This window comes from Bison bison, unplaced genomic scaffold (genome assembly GCF_000754665.1).
Source record: "Bison bison bison isolate TAMUID 2011002044 unplaced genomic scaffold, Bison_UMD1.0 scf7180017864464, whole genome shotgun sequence".
NCBI lineage: Eukaryota > Metazoa > Chordata > Mammalia > Artiodactyla > Bovidae > Bison > Bison bison.
Window position 1 is genome coordinate 10,612,246 of NW_011495025.1, and position 25,507 is coordinate 10,637,752.

The 25,507-nt window shown below is 37.6% G+C and overlaps 1 protein-coding gene across 1 annotated transcript in view; it reads right to left on the minus strand.

Annotated features, from left to right (window-relative positions):
- The window catches only part of KCNIP4 (Kv channel interacting protein 4), a 1,324,407-nt gene that overhangs the window by 731,528 nt on the left and 567,372 nt on the right, over positions 1-25,507 (minus strand). The window lies entirely within an intron of this gene.

Consider the following 25,507-nt stretch of genomic DNA (forward strand, 5'->3'; position numbering starts at 1 on the left):
TACTAGTGTTAGGCAGTGGAGATGCTTAGTCATAACTTGCTGGACTGAATTTTCTCTTTTAGGTGATGTTTTCTTGTATTTTAAAATAAAGCATAGGATAATGGGTGGTTTCACTATGTCTCACAATAGTTTCTCAGGCCTTTTTTTTCTTTTTCTTCTATCTGTTTTCCCTTGGCACAATTGTTTTCAACAACAGACAAACATTTTAAAACAAAACACACTTTCTTCAAACAAAATCTTTTATAGAAACCAAATTAGACAACACAGTTCTGAAAGAGATCTCCAGGGAATTCAAAAGCAAGAATTCTGGAACCTTGGACTCACCAGGCAGTTGTTCCTCTTCCTAGTTTCTCTCTCCCTTCTCCTAAGTCCTGGAGGCAGTTTTGCTTATCCTTTAGGATTTCGGGGAGCACCACCTTAAATCTACTTCCTGTGGCTCAGTAATTGTGGATGGTGGCTCAGAGGTTAAAGCGTCTGCCTGGAATGCGGGAGATCTGGGTTCAATCCCTGGATCAGGAAGATCCCCTGGAGAAGGAAATGGCACTCCAGTACTCTAGCCTGGAGAATCCCATGGAGGGAGGAGCCTGATAGGCTACAGTCCATGGGGTCTCAAAGAGTCTGACAAGACTCAGCGACTTCACTTTCACTTTCAGCTCCCATTAACCTAACTTCCTTCTGTTTCCAGCTATAGGGCTATACATAAGGACATAAGGGTATTGTGGATCTTCCAAAGTGGCTTAACTAAACTCTCAGCAATAGGGTTGCTAGCAAGACAGCAAAGAAATGCTAACTCCTTTGTAACAAAAAGGGCTGATAAAGCTTTCATTACTTTCAATCTTCTTTTAATTAAAAATTCTGTGGCTAACGTGATTAGTCAACATGAAGTAAATGAAACTGAAGCTTTTATGTCTTTTTATTTTACAAATGGCTCTGTGTGTGTGTGTGTATTTGTTTGGTTAGTGGTCTGAAGAAGAGCACTGATTAAATTTTATGCTCTTGTTATTTTTGTTCATACTTGTTAACTCTGTTATCTGACAATAGGCTTCTAGAGTCTTTTTTGTGATGATGAAACATTCTGCTCTCGGGCTGCTCTTAATAGACAGTGCTCCTTGCCAGAAATTTTCAAAGTGTTTGCTCACCTAAAAGCAAAGTTTTTTCTATCTTAAACTTATCTGTTTAGCCCTCTGATTGAAGATGACCTGCCAAAAGCAGGTTACTTACACCTCAAAGTTCAAATAAGGCCCAAGGAGATATGACGAGGCCATTTTGGTGCTGGTGAAGGCAGTATTTCTTTTCTCGAGCAAAAGTTCTCTAAGTATTCCAAACGTACTTTTATGTAATATGCTGTTGTTTAGTGAGTGTAAAGTTAGCTTTATGTAATGTGTAGAGACATGATTTTTTTAAACTTAAATCAAGGCAGAATTTTTGTCATTTCTATAAAGCATTTAGCATAAAAATTGCATATAATAATTTCTGTGCAAAAGTATGACTCAAATTTTTTTTGGGTACTTTCTGTTTTGAAGAATGGCTAGTTGTAAATGTGAGTGAGCTGGTATATGCACAATTGAGTTACCAATATTGTATATGAAAAAAACCAGGGGATTTTCATAAAGGACCTAGATGGTTATATGAAAAAATGAGAAAGGTAGTTATAAACTATTAGTGAAATATCATAAGTAGATATTTAAACTAATGTGGACATGGAAATAATATAAATTCAAATTGGGGTTCATTTATGTAGGAATTTTATTAATTATAGGTGTTTCACATGTTTATGCTAATTTTAAATACGCATTTGAGGTTATAACTTAGAGAACGTTGCTTTTTAAAACAAAAACATGGTTTCAGGAGAACTCCAGGGATACAGCTAAGTTATGTGAAATACTAGAAATGATCAAAAGAGGAGAAAGAAACCAAAAGAGGGAAGTCTGCACCCTGACCTGACCTAGACTTGTTGGTGGCTATTATATCTTGTAGGGGAGTAGCTACTACTTCAAGGCCATGTTCGCAGATATCCCTTGATATCTGCATTAATAAATCTATTCTTAAGTCCTAGAGGAATCTTAAACAGAATTAGGTATAGCAGACCAATGAAACCCTGGGTTCGAAATTCTTTCATCTAATCCACTAATTGTCCCAGACATGGTTGGCTGACTAATTAAGGAATGCTCATTCCCAAACTCACTTCCTTGCCTGCCTCTGCTAGAAAAACTGTGAAAATGACATCTTCCCAGACACCCTTGCAGGTTGGGATGGTCACGTGACACAGTTCGAGCCAATGGAGTATAATCTGCAGTCTGCTGGATTACCGGTAAATTTAGTGCTTTCTGATAGATGGGACTGACAAGCTCAGTGCTGACGTGCCCCTTCTTCTCCTTGCCTTGAGCTTGGATATTATGCCTGGACCTGAGGCATTTGTTTTGTGAGTATGAATAAAAGATATAAGAGATACCAAATCATGGCTCAACATGGTTGATCCACAAAACTACTTCCAAACTTCTTGGTGTGAGAGGAATTTAAGGTCTACTTGATTAAGGGAGCATTTGTTTGGTGTTTCATTAGAGAGGGAGCATGTATCTAATAGACTTGGTGACAGGGTATTCATTTCACAGTACATCCATTTCACTTTATAAGCAAGTATCTTGACTACTTCTAACTCTAACATGTTTCTCTTTAGAAAATCAGAATCCACACTTAGACTTTTCAAACACTCAGTTTGGAAAATCCAGTGAACTTACTTATTTCTCTACTGAAATTACAGAGAAAAATGAAAGCATTAAATTCAGAACCCTAGCCAAGACAACTAGAGTAGAAGAAAATAAAGCTTCCAAATTCACTAATATTCAACATAATATTGTTGCAGTAGTGTTAACAGTACAAGCGATAGAATTTCCTATATGGGTAATACATTTAGATCATAAATTTGAAATAGTAAAATAGGTATATTTATAAGTACAACCTTTGCATGTGTTCATTATTATGAGAATAACCTTCTCTCAGGTAACCTGAATAGAAGTACAGATCAATAATCTTAATGCAGAAACCATTTCAGGAACTAACAGAAGCTACCAATTGTCAACTAATTGGGATATTGTTTTTGTAAGTGAATATATATAAAATTCCAACTACTCAAATCACTGTAATCATTTTATTTGTCTTATTCTCTAGAGGAATTTCAAACAAAGCCTGCAGTGATTGCTTTGTTATTTCAAATCTGCCCAGTAATTTTCCGGTGTATTAAAAGACATTCAGTGTTGACTCTGGTAGGGGAAAAAAATTCGGTGTCTGCCTGATGGAACTGCTCATTTTCAGTCAACATAATTATTCTGTATTAACACATCTGCAATTTAAACAATATCACACTTTCGTTTTTTTTCTTTCTTGCTAATAATTAACTTGATGGAATCATACATCTCTATTTAACTTGACTAAATACCCAAATCATTTCTATATTGTGAAAATTATGCTGAGCCAAATGAGATGATTGGGTTTAAGCTAATAAGTATCAGTCACATAACTCAATTGCATGACCTCCTGAAACAAAGCAAAACAAATCAAAACAAAGAGTCTGATTCCTAGAATATATAGCAATTTATGTAATAGTAGAAATTTTTTTTTAATCAAGGGATATAAAATATATTCCCCAAGGCCTCAAAAACTGTTTTAAAAATATGAAATTTCAGATCAGTACCAAAGGCTGTCAAAATAATCTTCTGTGCTCATAGTTTTGACTGCATGTTTCCATTTCTCAAACCTCCAGGGCTGCCTGTCACCTTCTGTATCAAATTTAAATTATTCTCAGTGCTTCGGGGGCTTCCATCTGCCCTTGTTTACAAGGCCTTTCTCAATTTCCCTTTCCCCATTGTCCATTCACTAGAGTCCATCTAATTCACAGGACTTTCCATAATGCAGTATAATTGATTAAAAGAATGATACACTGAGAATCAGAAAGCACAGAACTTGAGCAAATAAATTATATAACCCCCCTGAATCTTTTTGTTATCCCCTCCCCCTAAACAAAAACAGATCAAGGGCTACTAACAAGTTGGTTTTCCCTTCTCTCTCTTTCTGTTATGAACATTCATCCTTCTTTGATGACTTTCAAATCTACCACACATTCCTCTTCATTTCAAATATTTTGTCAGATATACTGGAGACAAAGGATCTGAGGGAGAATGTAGGTGCAGAGGTCCTGGAAAAAGATACATTTATTGAACATCTAATCTACTGACAACTTTACTTCATTACTTCATTTAATTAGTACCTACAGATATCTACAGAGAAAAGTAAGATACTCAAAACAAGTTTTACTTTCCGTCACTCATTAACTTATATTTTACTTTTGTGTATTATAATTCATGGGGTCACAAAAAGTTGGACGCGACTGAACTGATTATAAGTCTACTTGCTCTCAGGTTTTCATCTTTAGCCCCTCTCCCCACTTTTTTCTTTTCCATTATTGCAGAGATCAAGAAATTATTCTCTGTAATACTGTCTTCAACTCCAGGCCCTGCCAATGAGAGATTATAACTGACAAGTTAGAGGCAGCTATGGATACCTTATCCTCCAGGGCTTACAGAGATTTCCCCAGGAGAGAAAAGTGATGCCTTTAATAATTCTCCCTTCCTAGCACTTGTGGGTCACATCATCAGTGATACCAAAATCCCTGACTGATTTTATCCACTGAGGACTAACAGATCAGTTAAGCTTCAAGTAAAGAGCAAAGACTCCTTAGACTTAGTCTTTAGACCCTTAGTCTCCACCCTTTATTTTACAGTAGAATTGTTTATATTTGTTGTGTCCAGTTCCTCTCCTTCCATACGCTCTTGAATTTATTCTAATCTAAAACTTCTCTTAGTAAAGTCCATAATGACTGCTGCATCACCATATATAAGATGTAAATTTCAGTCCTTATCTTAATTGGCATATTGTATCAGCTGACCACGTCTTTTCCTTATAAACTTTTTCCTATCTTTCCGGATACAATTTACTATTTTTCCACTCAATACCTCTGAGTATTCTTCTTTGCTGGTTCTTTGTTATTTTCCTACCTCTGAACGTTGGAGTGCCTCAGGGTTCAGTTCATCTCTCATTCTTTTTCTGTCTTTACTTATCCTCTTGATGACCTCATCCAGGCTTATAGCTTTAAATCCATCAATATCCTAAAAACTCCCAATTTCATCTCAATGCCCTGGGCATCTAAGGATTTATATAAAACTCCTCTTAGATATCTAGTAGGCACCTATAACTTTATACGGCCACTGTCAAATTCTCAATTTTTCCTCTAAATCACATTTCCATTTGATTTTTCCACTCTGATACCTGATAGCTGAATGGATTTAAATAAGTCACTTCTCATATCTGTGCTTCTATTCAGCATCTATAAATCGAGCTTAAAAAATATTTCCCTTGCCTACTCATAGGAGTATTATAGGGATTAAATAAAAGCACATGACAATACTTTACAAATTTTAATTGCTTTCAATGTAAGTTATTTTTCATGAAGATGTTTTATTGTGATTCTACTACATGTGATCATTATTTTCAGTAATTTCAAAGTCATAAAGTCTGGAATTTGCAAAAGTGAGAATTCAGGGCATTAAACTTTGTATATTCTCCTTACAGATATGAGGACAAATGGGTGGGTTTAAACACAGAGCAAAAATGACATAAAATTGAATGTAATTGGCACAAGAAGTATTCCATACATTGAAAAGAATACTCTGTTTTTGATCATGGAAATTCAATATCCTATTCACAGGCAATAGGATAAATCCTTAGACCTGTAATAAGAGCTACTGGTTGTTTGTAATCTGAAGCTAGTTTTCATTCCATTGTTATTGCTGTTCCTGAGTAATGAGTTAACAAGATCACTTTTCCATCTGGCATTCTGTAGCTGAAAATAGCAGTAGCATAAGGTGAAATGTCAGTGGTAACAAAGAGTGGTTTATGTCATTTGTAAAATATGATCACAGACCCAAACATCAATGGTGGTATAAAATCCCAGAAAATATCCTAATGCTAGTGAAGCCAAGCCTGTGGCATAGCAAAAGAGATTAAACTCAGAAAAAAATGGTTTTGAGTCCTGGTTCCAGGACTCAAATGTCACTTAATCTCTTATTCCTGATTTTATTTATAAAACAAAATGATAATCCCTATTTTGCAAGATTGTTTGAAGAATCAAAAGCATGTGAATGCCCTTTAAATTCTACTAGACTATGGTTATCACCATTTCTGTTGCAGGGAAGATAACTCAAGAGTAATTTTTTCCCCATCAATGACAAATGAAGGATTCCTTAATGAAGCCACATCATGCAGTCACAAGGTTACCAAATATATCAATGGTGTGGTAACAGTAATCAAAATGTGGTCTTGGTAATTTTCACCAAAAGACATGTGAGAAAATGTGCAAACATCTTTACTAGTTACAGTGTACTGAAATTTCAAGTCCATTTTCTGGTCCAAAGTTAAGAGAAGATTGAAGGAAAAGGAAACTAGAAGAGAGCAATTCTTAGGGCATCTGAACAGTTAAGATGGTTGAGGACTGTCACTCACTTAAAATACGATTCCTTATAAAAACTAAGCTAACTGAAATAACAGTTTAATATGTTAACAGCTAAATAAAAAGAAAAAAGTATTTCTCCTTTTACTAACCTTCCAGAAAGCTAGCAGGGAGAATCTACCTCCTGAACTACCACTGGGGATTTAGACATTGAGCAAATCTGTGATAACTGCACAGGTTGGGGAATAAACCAGAGAATTTCAAAATTTAACGTTCTGAGAGAAGAAAGTAAAAAGCATAATTCTATGAATTAATGCCACGGCATTGGAAATTTTTTTTTTTTTTTAATTCTCTAGTAAGCAGCTAGGAGTCCTTATCTAAGATCCAGCCTACATGGAAAGAGAGGAAGTAAGTCAGAAGCTATTGAGAGAGGAGAATCCTGGAGAGTAGAGGGTAGAAATTTCTGGACTGGACCGAGTCTGTCTTATGTGAGCTGGCACTGCTCTGTAATTAGGGGTTTGGGCTCTGTCATCACTCTATCTAGGTTCCCATCCTGGCTTACTCATTTACCAACTACCTGGTCTTGGGCAATTTTATTTAACCTGAATGAGGAAAACAGTAATAACATTTTCCTCATGGGGTGGTCTTAACAAATACTTAAAGCAATAAAGTATTCAAAAGAGCACCTAACACAAAATAAGCACATTATAAATATTAGTCACCATTACTGTAACTACTACCCAGATGACAGATGCTATAATTATCATTATCATTGTCCTCATTAGAACTATCATTTGTCCTGCATGTGGAATTGTGTTTGCATGTGGAATTGTGCATGAAAAGAAAGCCAAAGCTTCTGCTATCTTGGCAGGTAGGAAGAAGGAAACCATTTTGCAAGGCCTTTTAAAACCTGATTCCCTGTTGGCTCAGGCAGTAAAGAATCTGTCTGCAGTACTGGAGATCTAGGTTCAATCCCTGGGTCAGAAAGATCCCTTGGAGAAGGGAATGGCAACCCACCTGCTCCAGTATTCTTGCCTGGGAAATCCCATGGACAGAGGAGCCTGGTGGGCTACAGTCCATAGGGTTGCAGAGTCAGACTTGACTGGGAGGTTAACGTTACTTTTAAAAAAAGTACCATGAAAATTTTTAGTGTAAAGAGAGTCTGTATGCCTTAACAAAGAGAATATATACTTCCGTTGTTATTTGTGTGCTTTGCTTAGTCGCTCAGTCATGTCCGATTCTTTGTGATCTCATTTTATAGGTGAGGAAAATGAGATACAGTTTGATCAGCAGAACTGGAATTCCCATCCAGGTTTCTCAGACTAAAAAAGCTCACTTTCCACACTGTGAAACTTCCCTGCACCCTCAACCATTCTAGTCCCACCCTCAGCCCTTCCCTTTGCTACAACAGCGCTATGAGGTAAGGTGTAGCATCCACAGGTCATAGGTAAGGGGCCTGAGGCAACACAGAATGCATACATCAGAATGCATTTCCCCAGAAAGCATATGTCACTCAGCAGCAGCAGTACACAGTAAATGAAGCCTTTTAGCTTTTGATTTTTAGGCTTTGAAGACTATCTTCCCTAAACTGCTAATTAAACACAGTTCCCATCTCCTTTCACCTTTGCAAACCTGTTTGCCTTGGTCCACAATGTATGTTATTGCTTAGCTGCTGCTGCTGTTTAGTTGCTGAGTCATGTCTGACTCTTTGCCACCCTGTGGACTGTGGCCCACCAAAACCACCTGCCTTTGAAGCCAGGCCCAGTCACTCACCTGCTGGTGAACTGGGGAACTTCTTTTTTTTAGAGCCTCCATTTCCTCATCTAAAAATAAGGACCTCTAGGAGTTCATTAGGAGGATTAACCAAGCTAAGCCACAGTAAAGCACTAGAATAATCCATGGGGCATAATTAGCACTCAAATACATTAACTTTTGCTGTTGACATTATTCTTGGACCACTGCCTCAGAATCTTCTAGGCCAGGATGGCTCAAACCTTATGCTATTTATTAACAGTAGGTCTAGTGTGGGGTCCCTGGGACTGCAAGGAGATCCAACCAGTCCATCCTAAAGGAAATCAGTCCTGAGTGTTCATTGGAAGGACCGATGCTGAAACTGAAACTCCAATACTTTGGCCACCTCTTGCAAAGAACTGACTCATTTGAAAAGACCCTGATGCTGGGAAAGATTGAAGGCAGGAGGAGAAAGGGATGACAGAGGACGAGATGGTTGGATGGCATCACTGACTCGATGGACATGAGTTTGAGTAAACTCTGAGAGTTGGTGACAGACAGGGAGGCCTGGCGTGCTGCAGCCCATGGGGTCACAAAGAGTTGGACACGACTGAGCAACTGAACTGAACTGAGTATGGGGTCTGTGATTTCACTTTTTTCAGAGATGTCCAGGTAGTGCCAGTGCTGCTGGGCCAGTTCATACTTTGATTAGCAAGGAACTAGTGTATGCTCAGTCATGTATGACTCTTTCCGACCCTATGGACTGTAGCCCAACAGGCTCCTCTCTCCATGGGATTTTCCAGGCAAAAATACTGGAATGGATTGCCATTTCCTACTCCAGGAGATCTTCCTGACCCAGGGATTGAACCTGTGTCTCCTGCATTGGCTATTTACCACTGAGCCCCCTGGGAAGCCCAGCAAGGAATTAGAGTACAGTTTCAGGGGCTCTGCCTCAGACTCTGGGGAGGAGGTCCAAGAGACTAAGTGTTTACCTTGCTCTCAAAGAGATTCTAAGGCACTAAAACTTGAGAATGCCGTGAGCAAGGTTTCAGTTGGTTCTATTAACATTATTTGACAGTGCAATTCACTGGAGACACAGCCTGATTGAATTCCTGATTCATCATCATGACTTCAGGGTAAAATGCTTCTGATTCTAAGACACCCTCATCCCTTTCTGTAACAGAGGTAATGAGTCAATTTTCCAAACAGAATAAGTAGATAATCCTTCTCAGTTTACTAACATAATTCCCCAAATATTAAGGAGCATTAGAAAAGGCATCCTTTTTGCAAGCTCAACTAAGCAGTAGTTTTCTAGCACACATATTTGGGGGAAATAAAGACTTCTATTCAAGGTTGACAGCTTGAGTTAACAGATTCTATTTTACATTGACATTCTCTTCTTTTTCCTGTTCTTTCGATATTTTTTTCTTTTTCATATAGCAGTTTCTTAAAAGACTCTTTTGGTTCAATTCTGGGGTAGAAATTCAAGGGAGATTTGAACAAATCAGTCTTTAAATAGGGTAGTGACCAAGGCAGCTCATAGGGTGACCAAGCACCCTAGTTTATCCAGGACGGTTGTATTGTTAGCACTGAGAGTCTCCAGGTCTGAAGAATTCCCTCAGTTCCAGACAAACTATGACAGTTAGTCACAGCTAATGCAGTTAATGTGAATCTGATTCAATTTTTCCTATTCTTTGTCTTTCAACAAATTGGATTGGCTTGGGTCAGGTGCATCATTTTGTAAATTCAAATAATTTAAAGAAGAAAATTTGCTTGGTCTAGGGGAACTTGATATTTACTGCTTTAATTTTTAAGTCACTCTTGGGATATGTTTGAATCATCAGTTTCCAAGAGAGGGAGGTAAGCTCAGTACGTTCCTTTGTGGATCAGCTAGTCTGATCCATCCATCGAACTCCATGTAGATTTGCTGCTCATTGATTACTCCTGTGTAGCCCTCATCACGTCCTGATAATCAGAGCAATCATTCCTTTACAGAGTTACATTTAGTTCCTTTCAGAGGGTGGATTACAGAGTATGATGCTATTCATGAATTTTCAGACTCCGAAAGAGCTCAAGATAGGCTATGTAAGAACTCCAACGGACATCTCTTCCTATGACACTCTTTGCTTATCCAAAAGATCCAGGCTGTCCTGAGAATTTCCTACATCCTCCTCTGATGAAGCATTGTGAATAAGTCAAATTCTGAATCTGGTGATCTTTTTGTGGCATTTGTACATTTCCTCTTCAGGCATGTGAAACACCATTGTGTCTATTGTATCTATAGATAAAATAAAAAATAACATTTTTATTCTCCCTCTCTGTCCATGTTACTAAGGTTGCCTTATAAAATAAATCTTTCATTTAGTGAGGTCCAGGTTTCTTCCTTTGCTTCCATCTTCACTTCCCACTGAATGAATCAGGTTTCAGCTTATGATCATTTGTTATGTGCTGCTGCTTCTGCTGGACCGCCCCTAGCAGCCTGACAGAGCTCTGGGCTATATTCCATGATCTCCTTTAATTCCTTGTTGGCAGCTTGCTGGCCCTTTCTCTACCTTCCTACCAGGTTTAATGCCTTTTTGCATGCCAGCTATGTTTTTTAGAATTTTTCCAAAATGAGACCAAAAAAAAAAGAAAATCAAATCTCCAGCTCCCAATTTTCAGTGAGCAACTTTTTTCAGACAGTATTTCACCATCATTTACTATCTTAATTCTTCATCTTCTAAGCTTCTCCCTCCAGAAAACAATTGGTAATGCCTTCATTTTAATGAGAAAGTTCTTCTGATACGGCAGAGTTATGGGGCTAGAAAACAGTAGAAGGTAAGCAAGACATACTAGTTCGTTCATGCAAATAAAAATCACCCAACCTGGCCAGCATCTCTCTTTCCTATAGACCTGCCTCTTGCAGAGAGTAAAGGCAGGTGGATGATGCTGTGGTCTGCAGAGTTGGCATATGGCAGTCCCAGAACAAGGTTAATCAAAAACACATGCCAAAACCATCTTATTTACAGGACTGTTGGGAATGTACTCCTTCATTGCTCTGTCGAAAAAGAGAATACCTTCTTAAATATGACATTCTCTGAATCATATATATACACAGACAAAAGAATCTCTACTAATCCTCAATTCCTGCCTGACTGTCTCAATAGCCTATTACCTAAATTTTTCACCTCCATCTTATCCCCTAGGAATCCATCCTACATACTGATGCCATGTTGACCCTCTACTATGTAAATTTGATCATTTTTATATCCTGCCTAAAACTGTTCACCTATGACCTAGAGTAGCATTTCAGCTGATTGGCAAGAGGCATTGCATGAAAAAGGGTGGTGTACTTCAATTACCCAGCCACACTGACAGGTCTCACATTACGACAATGGTCACTAACCTAAGTGTCCTCAAGGCTGCCTAGCCAATAAACCACATTATTATGGACCATTACTTCCTCACTCTCCTGACAACTGGTTCATGTTGACTCTCACCTTTTTTGTATCTGCCCTGTCCTCATTCTCAGCTTAAAGTCTCCTGAAAAATACAATCAATCAGAAAAAGAATTACCCACCACTATAGTCACCTACCTAGATTTATCTACATTCATATACCTCCCTCCTTTCTTTAATTTTTATGTTATACTGGAGTATAGTTGATTAACAATATTGTGTTAGTTTCAGGTGTACACAGTGATTCAGTTATACATATATGTTTATCTATTCTTTTTCAAATTCAGGATATTACATAATATTGAGCAGACTTCCCTGTGCTATACAATATGTCCTTATTGGTTATTTTAGATATAGCAGTGTATATGTGTCAATCCCAAACTCCCAATTTATCTCTCTCTTTCCCCCCATGGTAACCATAAATGTTCTTTCAACAAATCTGTGATGCTATTTCTGTTTTATAAATAAGTTCATTTATATCATTTTTTTGATTCCACATATAAGCAATATCATATACTTGTCTTTCTCTGACTTCCTTCACTTAGTATGATAATCTCCAGGTCCGTCGATATTGCTGCAAATGGCATTATTTCATTCTTTCTATGGCTGAGTAATATTCCATTTTATATATATGCTACATCTTCTTTATCCATTCAGCAGTCTATGGACATTTAGATTGCTTCCATGACTTGACTATATAATCAGCACTGCAGTGAACATGAGGTACATGTACCCTTCAAACCATGTTTTTCTGTAGATATATGCCCAGGAGTGGAACTGCTGGATCATATGGTAGCTCTATTTAGTTTTTTAAGGAGCTTCCATACTGTTCTCCATAGCAGCTGCACCAATTTCCTTTGCCACCAACACTGTCCATTTTCTCCACACTCTTCAGCATTTACTGTTTGTAGACTTTTTGATGATTAACATGCTGGATGTAATTTTTATTTGTATTTCTCTAACAATTAGGGATGCTGAGCATCTTTTCATGTGCCTCTTGGCCATTTGTGTGTCTCCGGAGAAATGTCTATTCAGGTCATCTGCCAATTTTTTGATTTTCTGAGCTGCATGAACTGTAAATTTTGGAGAAAAATCCCTTGTTGGTCTCATCATTTGCAAATATTTTCCCCCATTCTGTGGGCTGCCTTTTCATTTTGTTTATGGTTAATTTTACTGTGCAAAAGCTTTTGAGTTTCACTAGGTCCCATTTGTTTGTTTTGATATCCATTACAGTAGGAGATGAATTGAAAGAGACATTACTTTGATTTATGTCAAAGAATGTTCCATGTGTTCCTCTAAGAGTTTTATAGTATCCAGTCTTACATTTAGGTCATTAATCCATTTTGAGTTTACTTTTGTGTATGGTGTTAAAGAATTTTTTTTTTTTTTTTTACACATAGTTGTCCAGTTTTCCCAGCACTATTTATTGAAGAGACTGTCTTTCCTCCATTAATGGCACCCCACTCCAGTGTTCTTGCCTGGAGAATCCCAGGGACGGCGGAGCCTGTGGGGCTGCCGTCTATGGGGTCACACAGAGTCGGACACGACTGAAGTGACTTAGCATAGCGTAGCATAGCATAGTCTTTCCTCTTTTATGGTAGATCAGTTGACCATAGGTGTGTGAGTTTATTTCTGTGAGTTCTATCCTGTTCCATTAATCAGTATTTCTATTTTTGTGCCAGTATCATACTGTTTTGATGACCTTTTAGTATGATCTGAAGTCTGGAACCCTGATTCCTCCAGTTCTGGGTTTTTGTTTTTCCCTCAAAATTGCTTGGCTGTTTGGGTCTTTTTTGTCTCTATATAAATTTTAAGAGTTTTGTTGTTGTCCTAATTCTATGAAAAATGCCATTGGTAATTTGATTGGGATTACATTGAATCTGTAGATTGCCTTGGGCAGTATAGTTGTTTTGACAAGGTTGATTTTTCCAATCCAAGAACATGGTATATCTTACTGTCTGTCGGTGTCATCTTTGATTTGCTTCATCAGTGTCTTATAGTTTTTGGAGTATAGGTCTTTCATCTCATTAGGTATATTCCAAGGAATATTATTCTTTTTGAGATGATGGTAAATGAGACTGTTACTTTAACTTCTATTTCTGATCTTCCATTGTTAGTGTATAAAAACACAACAGATTTCTGTGTCTTAATTTTGTACCCTTCAACTTTACCAGATTCATTGCTGAGCTCTAGTAGTTTTCTGGTAGCATCTTTAGGATTTTCTACATATAGTGTCATGTAATCTGCAAATAATGACAGTTTAACTTGCTTTCCAATTTGGATTCATTTTTCCTTCTCTGATTACCATGGCTAGAACTTCCAAAACTATATTGAATTAAATTGGTGAGAGCAGACATCCTTGTCTTTTTCCCGATCTTAGAAGAAATGCTTTCAGCTTTTCACCATTGAGAATGTTACCTGCAGGTTTGTTGTATATCGTCTTTATGATGTTGAGGTATGTTTCCCTTATGCCGCTTTCTGGGGAGTTTTTATCATAAATGTGTATTGGATCTTGTCAAAAATTTTCGGCATCCATTGAATTGATAATATGGTTTTTAATTTGTTGATGTGATGTATCATGCTGATTTGAAGATATTGAAAAACACTTGCATTTCTGAAATAAATCTCACTTGATCTTTATGTATAATCTTTTTAATATATTGTTGGATTCTGATTGCTAGTATTTTGTTGATGATTTTTGCATCTATATTCATCACTGATAATGGCCTGTAATTTTCTTTTTTTGTGGTATCTTTGTCAGGTTTTGGTATTAGGGTGACGGTGGCTTCATAGAATAAATTTGGGAGTATTCCTTCCTCTGCAGTTTTTTTTGAAATAGTTTCCGAAGGCTATGTGTTAACTCTTATCTAAATGTTTGACAGAATTTGCCTGTGAAGCCATCTGGTCCTGGACTTTTGTTTGGGAGTTTTTGAATCATAGGTTCAATCTTAGTACTTGTAGTTGGTCTGTTCATATTTTCTATTTCTTCCTGATTCAGTCCACTTTCTAAGAACGTGTCCATTTCTTCCAGGTTGTCCATTTTAAAGGCATATAGTTGCTTGTAGTAGTTTCTTATGATCCTTTGTATTTCTTACCTCTCCCCTTTGAAAGTTGTTCCTAGATAAGACCAATTAATTGCTCCACCTCTGCAAAAGACTACATTTCCTCTTACCTGATCAAACACATTGTTCTGCTTCCCCTACATTGTCACTTTTTTCATCAGCATATGAACATGTTGTTATTACTTTCTCATAACCACCATCACCATCATCAGCATCATCAAAACCCCACTTATACTCCTTTCCCATCGAGGAACTGTCCCAACTACTCAAGAGTTTCTGTAGTATCTCTTCAGTTATTTTACTCCAAATCCTTCTTTAACACACTTCAATCAGACTTTCATTTCTAAAATCACCAAAACTTCTCTTGCTAAAGTCATTGATGATGTCCATTTTGCTAAGCCTCACAACCTCTTCTCAGTCTTAGGCTTACCAGATCATCAATAGTATTTGATAGAGTTTAACATTCCTTTCTCCTAAAAACATCTTCTTTAGTTGGTTTCTAAGACATCAGACTGTATTGGTCTTCTTATTTCTTCTCTAGCTTCTCTTCCTACCTAATTTGCTATTTCTCCTCACTTCTTAAGCTTTAATGAGGCAGTACAGCAGGGAAGACTTTGTATTTCTATTCTCTATACTCATATCCATGGCAGTCTCATCCAGTCTTATGGCTTTAAATACCATGTAAAATGTTGTTAACTCTAAAAAGTATATCTTCCTCTCAGACCTCTGCCTTACCTCCAGACTCATATGTTTAATGGCCTACATGGTACCTCTACCTGACTGTCTACCAGTCATCTCAAAATTATCACATTGAAAACTGAGCTCCTGATAGTCCTAATTTCGAATCTCCTCCTCCTCCTCCAGTCTTCCTGCAGTTCAGTACAGGTTGTTGTTCTGTTGCTAGGTTGTGTCTGACTCTGTGACCCCAAGAAAAGCATGCCAGGCTTCCCTGTCCTTCACTATCTCTGTGAGTTTGCTCAAACTCATGTCCACTAAGTCAGTGATGCCATCCAACAACCTCATCCTCTGTCATCCCCTTCTCCTCCTTTCCTCAATCTTTCCCAGCATAAGGGTCTTTTCTAATAAGTTGGCTCTTCCCATCAGGTAGCCAAAGTATTGGAGCTTCAACTTCATCATTAGTCCTTTCAACAAATATTCAGGGTTGATTTTCTTTAAGACTGACTAGTTTGATCTCCTTGCTGTATAAGGGACACCCAAGACTATTCTCCAGAACCATAATTTTATTTTTCTTATTTTTTAATGCCAAAAATATTTGTATTGTGATATAGCCTAATAACAATGTTCCAGACCACAGTTTAAAAGCATCAATTCTTTGTCTCTCAGCCTTTATGGTCCAGCTCTCACATCCATACATGACTACTGGAAAAACTACAGCTTTGACTATACGGACCTTTGTCAGCAAAGAGAGGTCTCTGCTTTTTAATACTGTCTAGTTTTGTCATAGCTTTTCTTCCAAGGAGCAAGCAGCTTTTAATTTCACAGCAGCAGTCACTGTTTGAAGTGATTTTGGAGCCGAAGAAAATAAAGGCTGTCACTGTCTCCATTGTTTTCCCATTATTTGCCATGCAGTGATGGTACTGGATGCCATGATCTTCATTTTTTGTATGTTGGGTTTTAAGTCAGTCTTTTCACTCTCTTCTTTCGCCCTCATCAAGAGTCTCTTTATTTCCTCTTTCTTTCTGCCATTAAAGTGGTATCATCTGCATATCTGAGGTTGTTAATATTTTTTCCAGCAATCTTGATTCCAGCTTGTAATTCATCCAGCCTGGCATTTTGCCTGATATACTCTGCATGTAAGTTAACTAAACAGGGTGACAATACACAGCCTTGACATACTCCTTTCCTGATTTGGAACCAGTCTGTTGTTCCATGTCCAGTTCTAACTGTTGCTTCTTAACCTGCATACAGATTTCTCAAGAGGCAGGTATGGTGGACTAGTATTCCCATCTCTTTAAGAATTTTCCACTGTCGTGATCCACACAGTCAAAGGCTTTAGCATAGTCAACAAAACAGAAGTAGATGTTTTTTTTGAAATTCCCTTGCTTTTTCTCTGATCCAATGGATGTTGGCATTTTGATCTCTGATTTCTCTGCCTTTCCTATATCCAGCTTGTACATCTGAAAGTTCCTGATTCCTGTACTATTGAAACCTAGCTTGAAGGATTTTGAGCATTACCTTGCTAACATGTGAAATGAGTGTGGTTGTGTGGTGGTAGTTTGAACATTCTTTGGGATTGGAATGAAAACTGACCTTTTCTAGTCCTGTGGCCACTTCTGAGTTTTCCAAATTTTCTGGAATATTGAGTGCAGTCAGTACTTTAGTTAGCAGTATCTTTTAAGATTCAAAATAGCTCAAATGGAATTCTACCACCTCTACTAGCTTTGTTCATAGTAATCCTTTCTAAGGCTCACTTGACTTCAGAAGGCAGAATGTCTGACTCTAAGTGAGTGACCACACCATTGTGGTATTCTGTGTCATTAATTAAATTTGTCTACTTACTGAGGTCGAACACTTTAGTAGTAATATTTTCTTGTCTTATCTCACACTGCACATCCAATCTATGAGCTAATCCTGTTAGAACTACCTTATAATATGTAATACTATATTCACAATCCAATCACTTTAACCACCTCCATTTCTTATACTTCACCCTAAACTTTGTCCATCTTAAGCTTGTGTTTAGTCACTCAGTGTCCAGCTCTGTGTGACCCACTGGACTGTACCCTGCCAGGCTCCCCTGTCCATGGGATTTTTCAGACAAAAATACTGGAGTGGCTTGCCATTTTCTTCCCAGAGGTTCTTCGCAACCCAGGGATTAAGCCTGAGTCTCCTGTGTCTCCTGCATAGCAGGCAAATTCTCTACCTACTGAGCGATCAGTCTTGAATTACTGCAATTTTTGGAGATAATCTCCCTGCTTAAAGCTTTGTTCCTTTAATACCGTCTCTACAGAGGAGCCAGAATTGGTCCTATGAAAACACGAGTTGGATGATATCACTCGTCTGATCCAACCCTCCAATGGCTTCCAATCCTAATCAGAGTAAAAGCTATGACCTTACAAAGGCGTACAATGTCTTGCATGATCTGGCCCCCTCTTACCTTCTGACACCCTCCAATCTCTCTTCCCACACATTTTGTTCCAGGTCTTGCTAAAATTTACAGTAATCCACCTGCATCAGGGCATTTGTACATAATTCTCTCTTTTTAATCACTCTCCTTTTCACATCTGCAGAGCTTCCTTTCTCACCGTTGGTTTTTACCCACATGTCATCTCTTCAGTGAGAACATATTTAACTGCAACACCCCTTCTTGGACACTGTTTTTGCCTCATTTGTCACCCCAGGATTTATCATAACCAAATTCACTCTAATCTTCTTTATTAGTTTACTGTCAGTCTCTCTACTGGGACATAAAGTACATGAGAGCAATGACTTTTGTCTGTATCCTCAGTGCCTAGAATGTTTCTGGGCAAAGAGTAGGCACTCAACAAACATCCAATTAATGAAAGATAAAATGAATGTATTCATGAACAAATTAAAACATGAAAAAATTGTAATGCCAGTTTAAGCAAATTTAAGTCAGTCTGTTTACTGCAAGATTTCTTAGGGCTTTCAAATTCAATAATGCAGTTTATGCATCTCCTGGGGGAGGATGTAGCAGATAAAATTCCTGATGATTTTTATACACATTTGATCACTGGTCTCTCAGGATATCTTTTGAGATATGTTTCTTAGACCTGTGCCGCTCAAAATGTACTTTGTATACCAGTGCTCATTCAGAATAAATTACTTATATGCAATGAGAAAAATACAAAAATTAAGAGTAAAGATTTAGAAAATTTTGTTGTTTGTGTGTGTTTTTTCCCTCAGTTCATTTTTCTAGTAAATCATCATCTTGGTTTTTTAAAAATTATTTTTAATAGAGTAATTGTTTTACAATGCTATGTCAGTTTCTGCCATACAATAATGTGAATCAGCCACAAGTACCCACATGTCACTTCCCTCCTGAACTTCCTTCTCACCCTCCCTATTCCACCCCTCTAGATCGTCACAGAGCACTAGGTTGAGCTCCCAGTGTCATATCCAGCAGCTTCCCATATCTGTCTTACATATGATAATGTATATGTTTCCATGCTGTTCTCTCAATTTGTCCCATCCTCCCCCTTCCCTGCTGTGTCCACAAATCTGTTCTCTATGTCTACAGAGAAAAACAAATATTGTATAATCATACATATGGAATCTAGAAAAATGGTGCTGATGAATCTATTTACAAGGCAGGAATCGAAACATAGATATTACTATATTTTTTAAACACTATCCATTCATGACAGATTGAAGTGAAGAGAACTGAAAGTCATTCAGTTGTGTCCAACTCTTTGTGACCCCATGGACTATAGAGTCCATGGAATTCTTCAGGCCAGAATACTGGAGTGGGTGGCCTTTCCCTTCTCCAGGGGATCTTCCCAACCCAGGGATTGAGCCCAGGTCTCCCGCATTGCAGGCAGATTCTTTACCAGATGCGCCACGAGGGAAGCCCATGATAGATTAAATATAACAATAAAAAGAAAAAGCCTGGTCCTTACCACAGACATTTGAGAAGCAATTTCTTAAAGTACACATTGGGAAACATGTTCATGTCTAAAAGTGTTTTTATAAAAAGCTCTTTGAGATCCAGCTGCCACTTTTGTTTCTGGGCTACTTTCTTGCCACTTCTCCAGTTGCATCCTGTATGCCAGCTGAGTCGACTTGCTTCTCTGTGCCTCACATTTATCCAGGCTGTTTATTTGCATAATAAGCCTTTGTCCTCCTTACCTGCCTGGTGCACTTTTCTTTATCCTTCCAAACCCAGCTCCAAAGGCTGGTTCTATAAAAGAAATCCTCAGGTTCCCATAAACACATCTGTGTTGCCTCTCTCTGCTTCCATGACATTCTGGTAAGCTTATCACAAAGTTGATTCCACTCTCTTGAATTATTTTCTTTCCCACAGACATGCACTGATCACCTGCAGTGTGCAGTCTATAGCAGCGTTCCCCAAACTCTGAGGATGCCAGATGATCTGAGGTGGAGCTGATGTAATAATAGAAAGAGTGCACTAAGTGTAATGTGCTTGCGTCATCCCTGTACCCGGAGAAGGCAATGGCACCCCACTCCGGTACCCTTTTGCCTCACTTTCACTTTTCACTTTCATGCACTGGAGAAGGAAATGGCAACCCACTCCAGTGTTCTTGCTTGGAGAATCCCAGGGACGGGGAAGACTGGCCGGCTGCCGTCTTTGGGGTCACACAGAGTCGGACACGACTGAAGCGACTTAGTGGCAGCAGCATCCCTACACCATCCCCCCACCCAGTCTGTAGAAAAATCATCTTCCATAAAACCAGTCTCTGGTACCAAAAAAATTGCGGACTGCTGATCTATAGTCTCACTGGTAGAAATAAATAAGTCCAAATTCTTGCTCTTGGGAATTCACTCTCTAGCAAACACGACATCATCTACTAAGTAAGTATTCAAAATTTATTGTTTAACAGATTTAGTAAGATATAATTCTCATACAATTCACCTGACTAATTCCGTGGTCTTTAAAGTATTCCCAGAGTTGTATAACCATCACCACAATCAATTTTAGAGCATTTTCATCATCCTCTAAACGTGGACCCATTAGTAGTTTATTCCTTTCCCTCCCACCACACACCCCCTCCCTGGAGGTCCACTAATCCACTTTCTGTTTCTATAGGATGTTCTGGACTTCCCTATAAATTGAATTATACAATATATTTTTTTGTGCCTGTCTTATTTCACTTAGAATAATATTTTCCAATATTCAACCCCATTGTAGCATGTATCAGTACTTTATCCCTTCCTACTGCCAAATAATACTCCATTGCATGTGTATGCTATATTTTATTTATTCATTAATGAATTGATGAACATTTAGTGTTTCTAATTCTTGGCTAGTAAAAATAATACTATTGTGAACACTCACATACAAAGTTTTGCCTGGAAATGTGTTCTCATTTCTCTGGAGTATATACCTAGGAGGGGAATCGCTGGGTCACATGATGTAATGTCCCCCTGCCAAGATATATTGATGGCTAACTCTTGGAATCTATGAATGGGAATTTATCACAGATGTAATTAAGTTAAGGATCTTGAGATGAGCTCATCTTTTAACTGGATGGGCCCTAAATCCAATGACAAGTGTTCTTCTGAGACAGGAAAAAATGTTGACGAAAAGGCCATGTGAAGATGAAAACAGAGACGGTAGTTATGTAACTAAAAACTATGAAACACTTGGAGTCACCAAAAATGCGGAGGCAAAGAAGTCTCACCTAGAGACTTCAGAGGAAGTGTATCCCTATCAATGGATTTTATTTAGTCTTCTGAACTCCAGAACTGTATAAAGGTACATTGCTGTTTTTTAGGCTACCAAGTTTGCAGTCATTTATTATGGCACCCCTAGAAAACTCTTGCCTGGAAACTCCCATGGACGGAGGAGCCTGGTAGGCTGCAGTCCATGGGGTCGCTAAGAGTCGAACACGACTGAACGACTTCACTTTCACCTTTCACTTTCATGCATTGGAGAAGGAAATGGCAACCCACTCCAGTGTCTTGTCTGGAGAATCCCAGGGATGGCGGAGCCTGGTAGGCTGCCATCTATGGGGTCGCACAGAGTCGGACACGACTGAAGCGACTGAGCAGCAGCAGCAGCAGAAAACTAATATATACTGCAAGGCTATTTTAATGTTTTGAGGAACTTCCAGACTGTGTTTGAAGTCAGTGTGTACCATTTTACATTCCCATTAGCAATGCATGGAGTTCCAGTTTTTCCATATCCTTGTCAATACTTCGTATTATCTGTCTTTTTTTATTACAGCCATAGTATTGAGTGTGGAGTAGTATCTCTATTTTTTAAATTGAAATATAAGTGACATACAATAGTATGTTAGTTTCAAATGTACTAAGTAGTGATTTGACATGGGCACACATTAAGTAGTTGGATAAACATAGTAACCATCTGTACCCATACAAAGTTTTTACAGTATTGCTCATCATATTCCTTATCTTGTATATTATATCCCTGTGGTTTATTTTATAACTGGAGGTTGTACCTCTTAACCTCCTTCACCAATTTTGCCTCCCAGCCTTCTCCTCTGACAGGCACTTGTTTGTCCTCCGTATCTACAAGCCTGTTTTTATTTATTTTGTTTGTTTTGTAATTTCAGTCAGTTCAGTTCAGTTGCTCAGTCGTGTCCTACTCTTTGCGACCCCATGAACTGCAGAACTCCAGGCTTCCCTGTTCATCACCAACTCCCAGAGCTTGCTCAAACTCATGTGCTTTGAATCAGTGATGCCATCCAACCATCTCATCCTCTGTCCCCTTTTCCTCCTGCCTTCAGTCTTTCCCAGCATCCGGCTGTTTTCCAAGGAGTCAGTTCTTTGCATCAGGTGGCCAAAGTATTGGAGTTTCAGCTTCAGCATTGGTCCTTCCAATGAATATTCAGGACTGATTTCCTTTAGGATTGACTGGTTTGATCTCTTTGCAGTCCAGGGGACTCTCAAGAGTTTTCTCCAACACTACAGAGTTCAAAAACATCCATTCTTTGGTGTTCAGCTTTCTTTATAGTCCAACTCTCACATCCATACATGACCACTGGAAAAAGCATGGCTTTGATTAGACAGACCTTTGTCAGCAAAGTGATGTCTCTGCCTTTTAATATGCTATCTAGTTTGATCATAGCTTTTTTCCAAGGAGCAAGTGTCTTTTAATTTCATGACTGCAGTCACCATCTGCAGTGATTTTGGAGCCCAAGAAAATAAAGTCTGTCACTGTTTCCATTGCTTCCCGACCTATTTGCCATGAAGTGATGAGACAGATGTCATGATCTTAGTTTTCTGAATGTTGAGTTTTAAGCCAGCTTTTTCACTCTCCTCTTTAACTTTCATCAAGAGGCTCTTTAGTTTCATAATTTAGATTCCAAATATAAGTGAAATCACACAGTAAAATTTGTCTTTCTCTGACTAATTTCACTTAGCATAATACTCTCTAGGTCCATCCATGGTATGACTAATGGCAATATTTCATTTTCATTTTTTTATGTCTAATATTCCATTGTGTGTATATGTATGTATATATGCCACATCTTTAACCATTCATCTATCAGTGGACACTTAGGTTGCTTACCATAGCTACTGTAAATAATGCTATAATAAACATTAATGTGCATATATATTTCTGAATTAGTGTTTGCTTTATTCAGGTAAATAACTAGAAATGAATTGCTGGCAATTCTGGTTTTTAATTTTTTGGAACCTTCACACGCACACTGTTTTCCATAGTGACTGCACCAACATACAGTCCCATAAACAATGCACAGGGGTCTCATCTACATCCCCACCACTTGTTGTTTGTTGTCAACTAAGTTTTGGTTTGTATTCCCCTCATGAGTAATCATGTTTAGCATCTTTTTCATGTGTTTATTGGCCATTTATGTATCCTTGGAGATATGTCTATACAGATCTTTTGCCCATTTTTCAAATTAGACTGTTTTCAGTATTGGTTTATGATTATTTTGTTATCTATACAAATTGTCCTGATCTTATATAATAATGTGCAAACATTTTCTCCCATTCTGTGCATTATGTTTGCACTTTTTGATGTTGCTCTTTGAAGCAGAAAAGCTTGTGGTTCTAATGCAGAACTAATTTATCTTTTTTTGTCACTTGAGCTTTTGGTGTCATGTCTAAGAACCTCTCATCTAATCAAAGTCGTGAAGATACACTCTATTTTCTTATGAATTTCATTTAGGAATATAATCCACTTGAGTTCATTTTTATGTGCATTATAAAGAAGAGATCCAATTTTATTCTTTGCAGGTTGATGTCCAGTTTTCTGGCATCCTTTGTTTTGACACTCTTGTCAAAAATCACTGACCATAAATCTGAAGGTCTATTTACTGCATCTTATCATATACTTTTTTGATTACTGTAGCATTTTAGGAAGCTTTAAAATTGAGGAATATGAGTTCTCTAACTTTGTCCTTTTATAAGATTGCTCTATTAGTCTCTAATTTCCACGTGAATTTTAAGGCCAGCTTGTCAGTTTCTGCCCCCCAAAAAAAAAAAAAAATGCCAGCTGGGATTATGATAGAAAGTGAACAGTGACAGCGTTAGTCACTTATTCATGTCTGACTCTTTGCAACCCCATGGACTGTAGTCCATCAGTTTCCTCTGTCCATGGGATTCTCCAGGCAGAATACTAGAGTGGGTTGCCATCCCCTTCTCCAGGGGATCTTCCTGACCCAGGGATCGAACCTGTGTCTCCTGCATTGCAGACAGAATCTTGACTATGTGAGTCACTAGCAAAGCAGGGATTGTGGTAAATCTATAGATTGCTTTGATAAGGATATCATTTTAATAATATTAAGTCTGCTGATCCAAGAACATGAAATATCTTTCAATTTAGTCTTTCACAATATTTTGGAGTTTCAGAGTATAAGCTTTAATTTTTTTTCTTAAACTTATTCTTAAGAGAATTCCATTTATGACAAAATCAAAAAATATATATTACTTAATTTCATTTTTTGATTATACATTGGTAGTACATAAAAATACAATTGATAGGGACTTTGCTTTTCAATGCAGGGGGTGTGGGTTTGATCCCTGATCAGGGAGCTAAGATCTCACATACCTTGCCTCACTACCAAAAAAAAAAAACAAAAAACCCATAAATGCAATACTGTAAAAAATTCAATAAAGTTGAGAAAAGATGAGAAAAAATACAACTGATAGTTGTATATTGATATTTATACTTCAAGCTTTCTGGATTTGTTTATTAGCTCTGATAGTTGTGTGTGTGTGTGTGTGGATTCCTCAGGATTTTCTAAATATAAAATGACATTATCTACAAAAAAGAGATAATTTTATTTCTTCCTATTCAGTCTGGATGTATTTCTATTTTTTTCCTTGCCTAACTGCCCTGGTTAAAACTTCTTTAAAATATCACGTTAAAATGGCAGCAGTAGACATCCTTGATTTTCCTTATCCTAGAGGGAAAACATTCTGTCTTCCATCTATAAGTATGATGTTAGCTATAGGTTTTTTGTCTATATAATCTATTCTTAGCTTCTTCCATAGATTATGCATTATAAACAAATGGGATTTTTATCGTGAAAAGGTGTTGTGTTTTGCCAAATGCTTTTTCTGTATTTACTGAGAGGATCATATGGCTTTTATTCTTTATTCTATAGAGTTTTAAAATTATGTTAATTGATTTTTGTATGTTAAAATAACCTTACATTCCCGGGACAAATCTCATTTGTTCATAGTGTATAATTCTTTTTATATGTTGCTGTCTTCAGTTTGCTAATATATTTCTGGCAGTTTTTCTCAATATATAAGAGATATTGGTCTTTTGCAATGTCTTCATCAGATTTTGGTATCAGGTAATAATACTGGCCTCCTAACATGAGTTGGAGTTTGTTTCCTCACCTTCTAATTCTTTAAATATCTGGCAGAACTCAACAAAGAAGCCATTTGACCTGGAGCCGTAATAAATTATTTTAAAATTACTTATTAAATATCATTTCATGTTACAGATCTATTTAGATTTTCTATTTCATTTGAGTCAATATGGGTAGTTCATTTTTCTAAAAATTTGTTATGTCATCTAATCTGATATTTAATTTTGTAGAATGCAGATTTTATAGTGTTCCCCTTATTTCTGTAAACTCTAGTGATGTCTCCTCTCTCACTCCTATTAA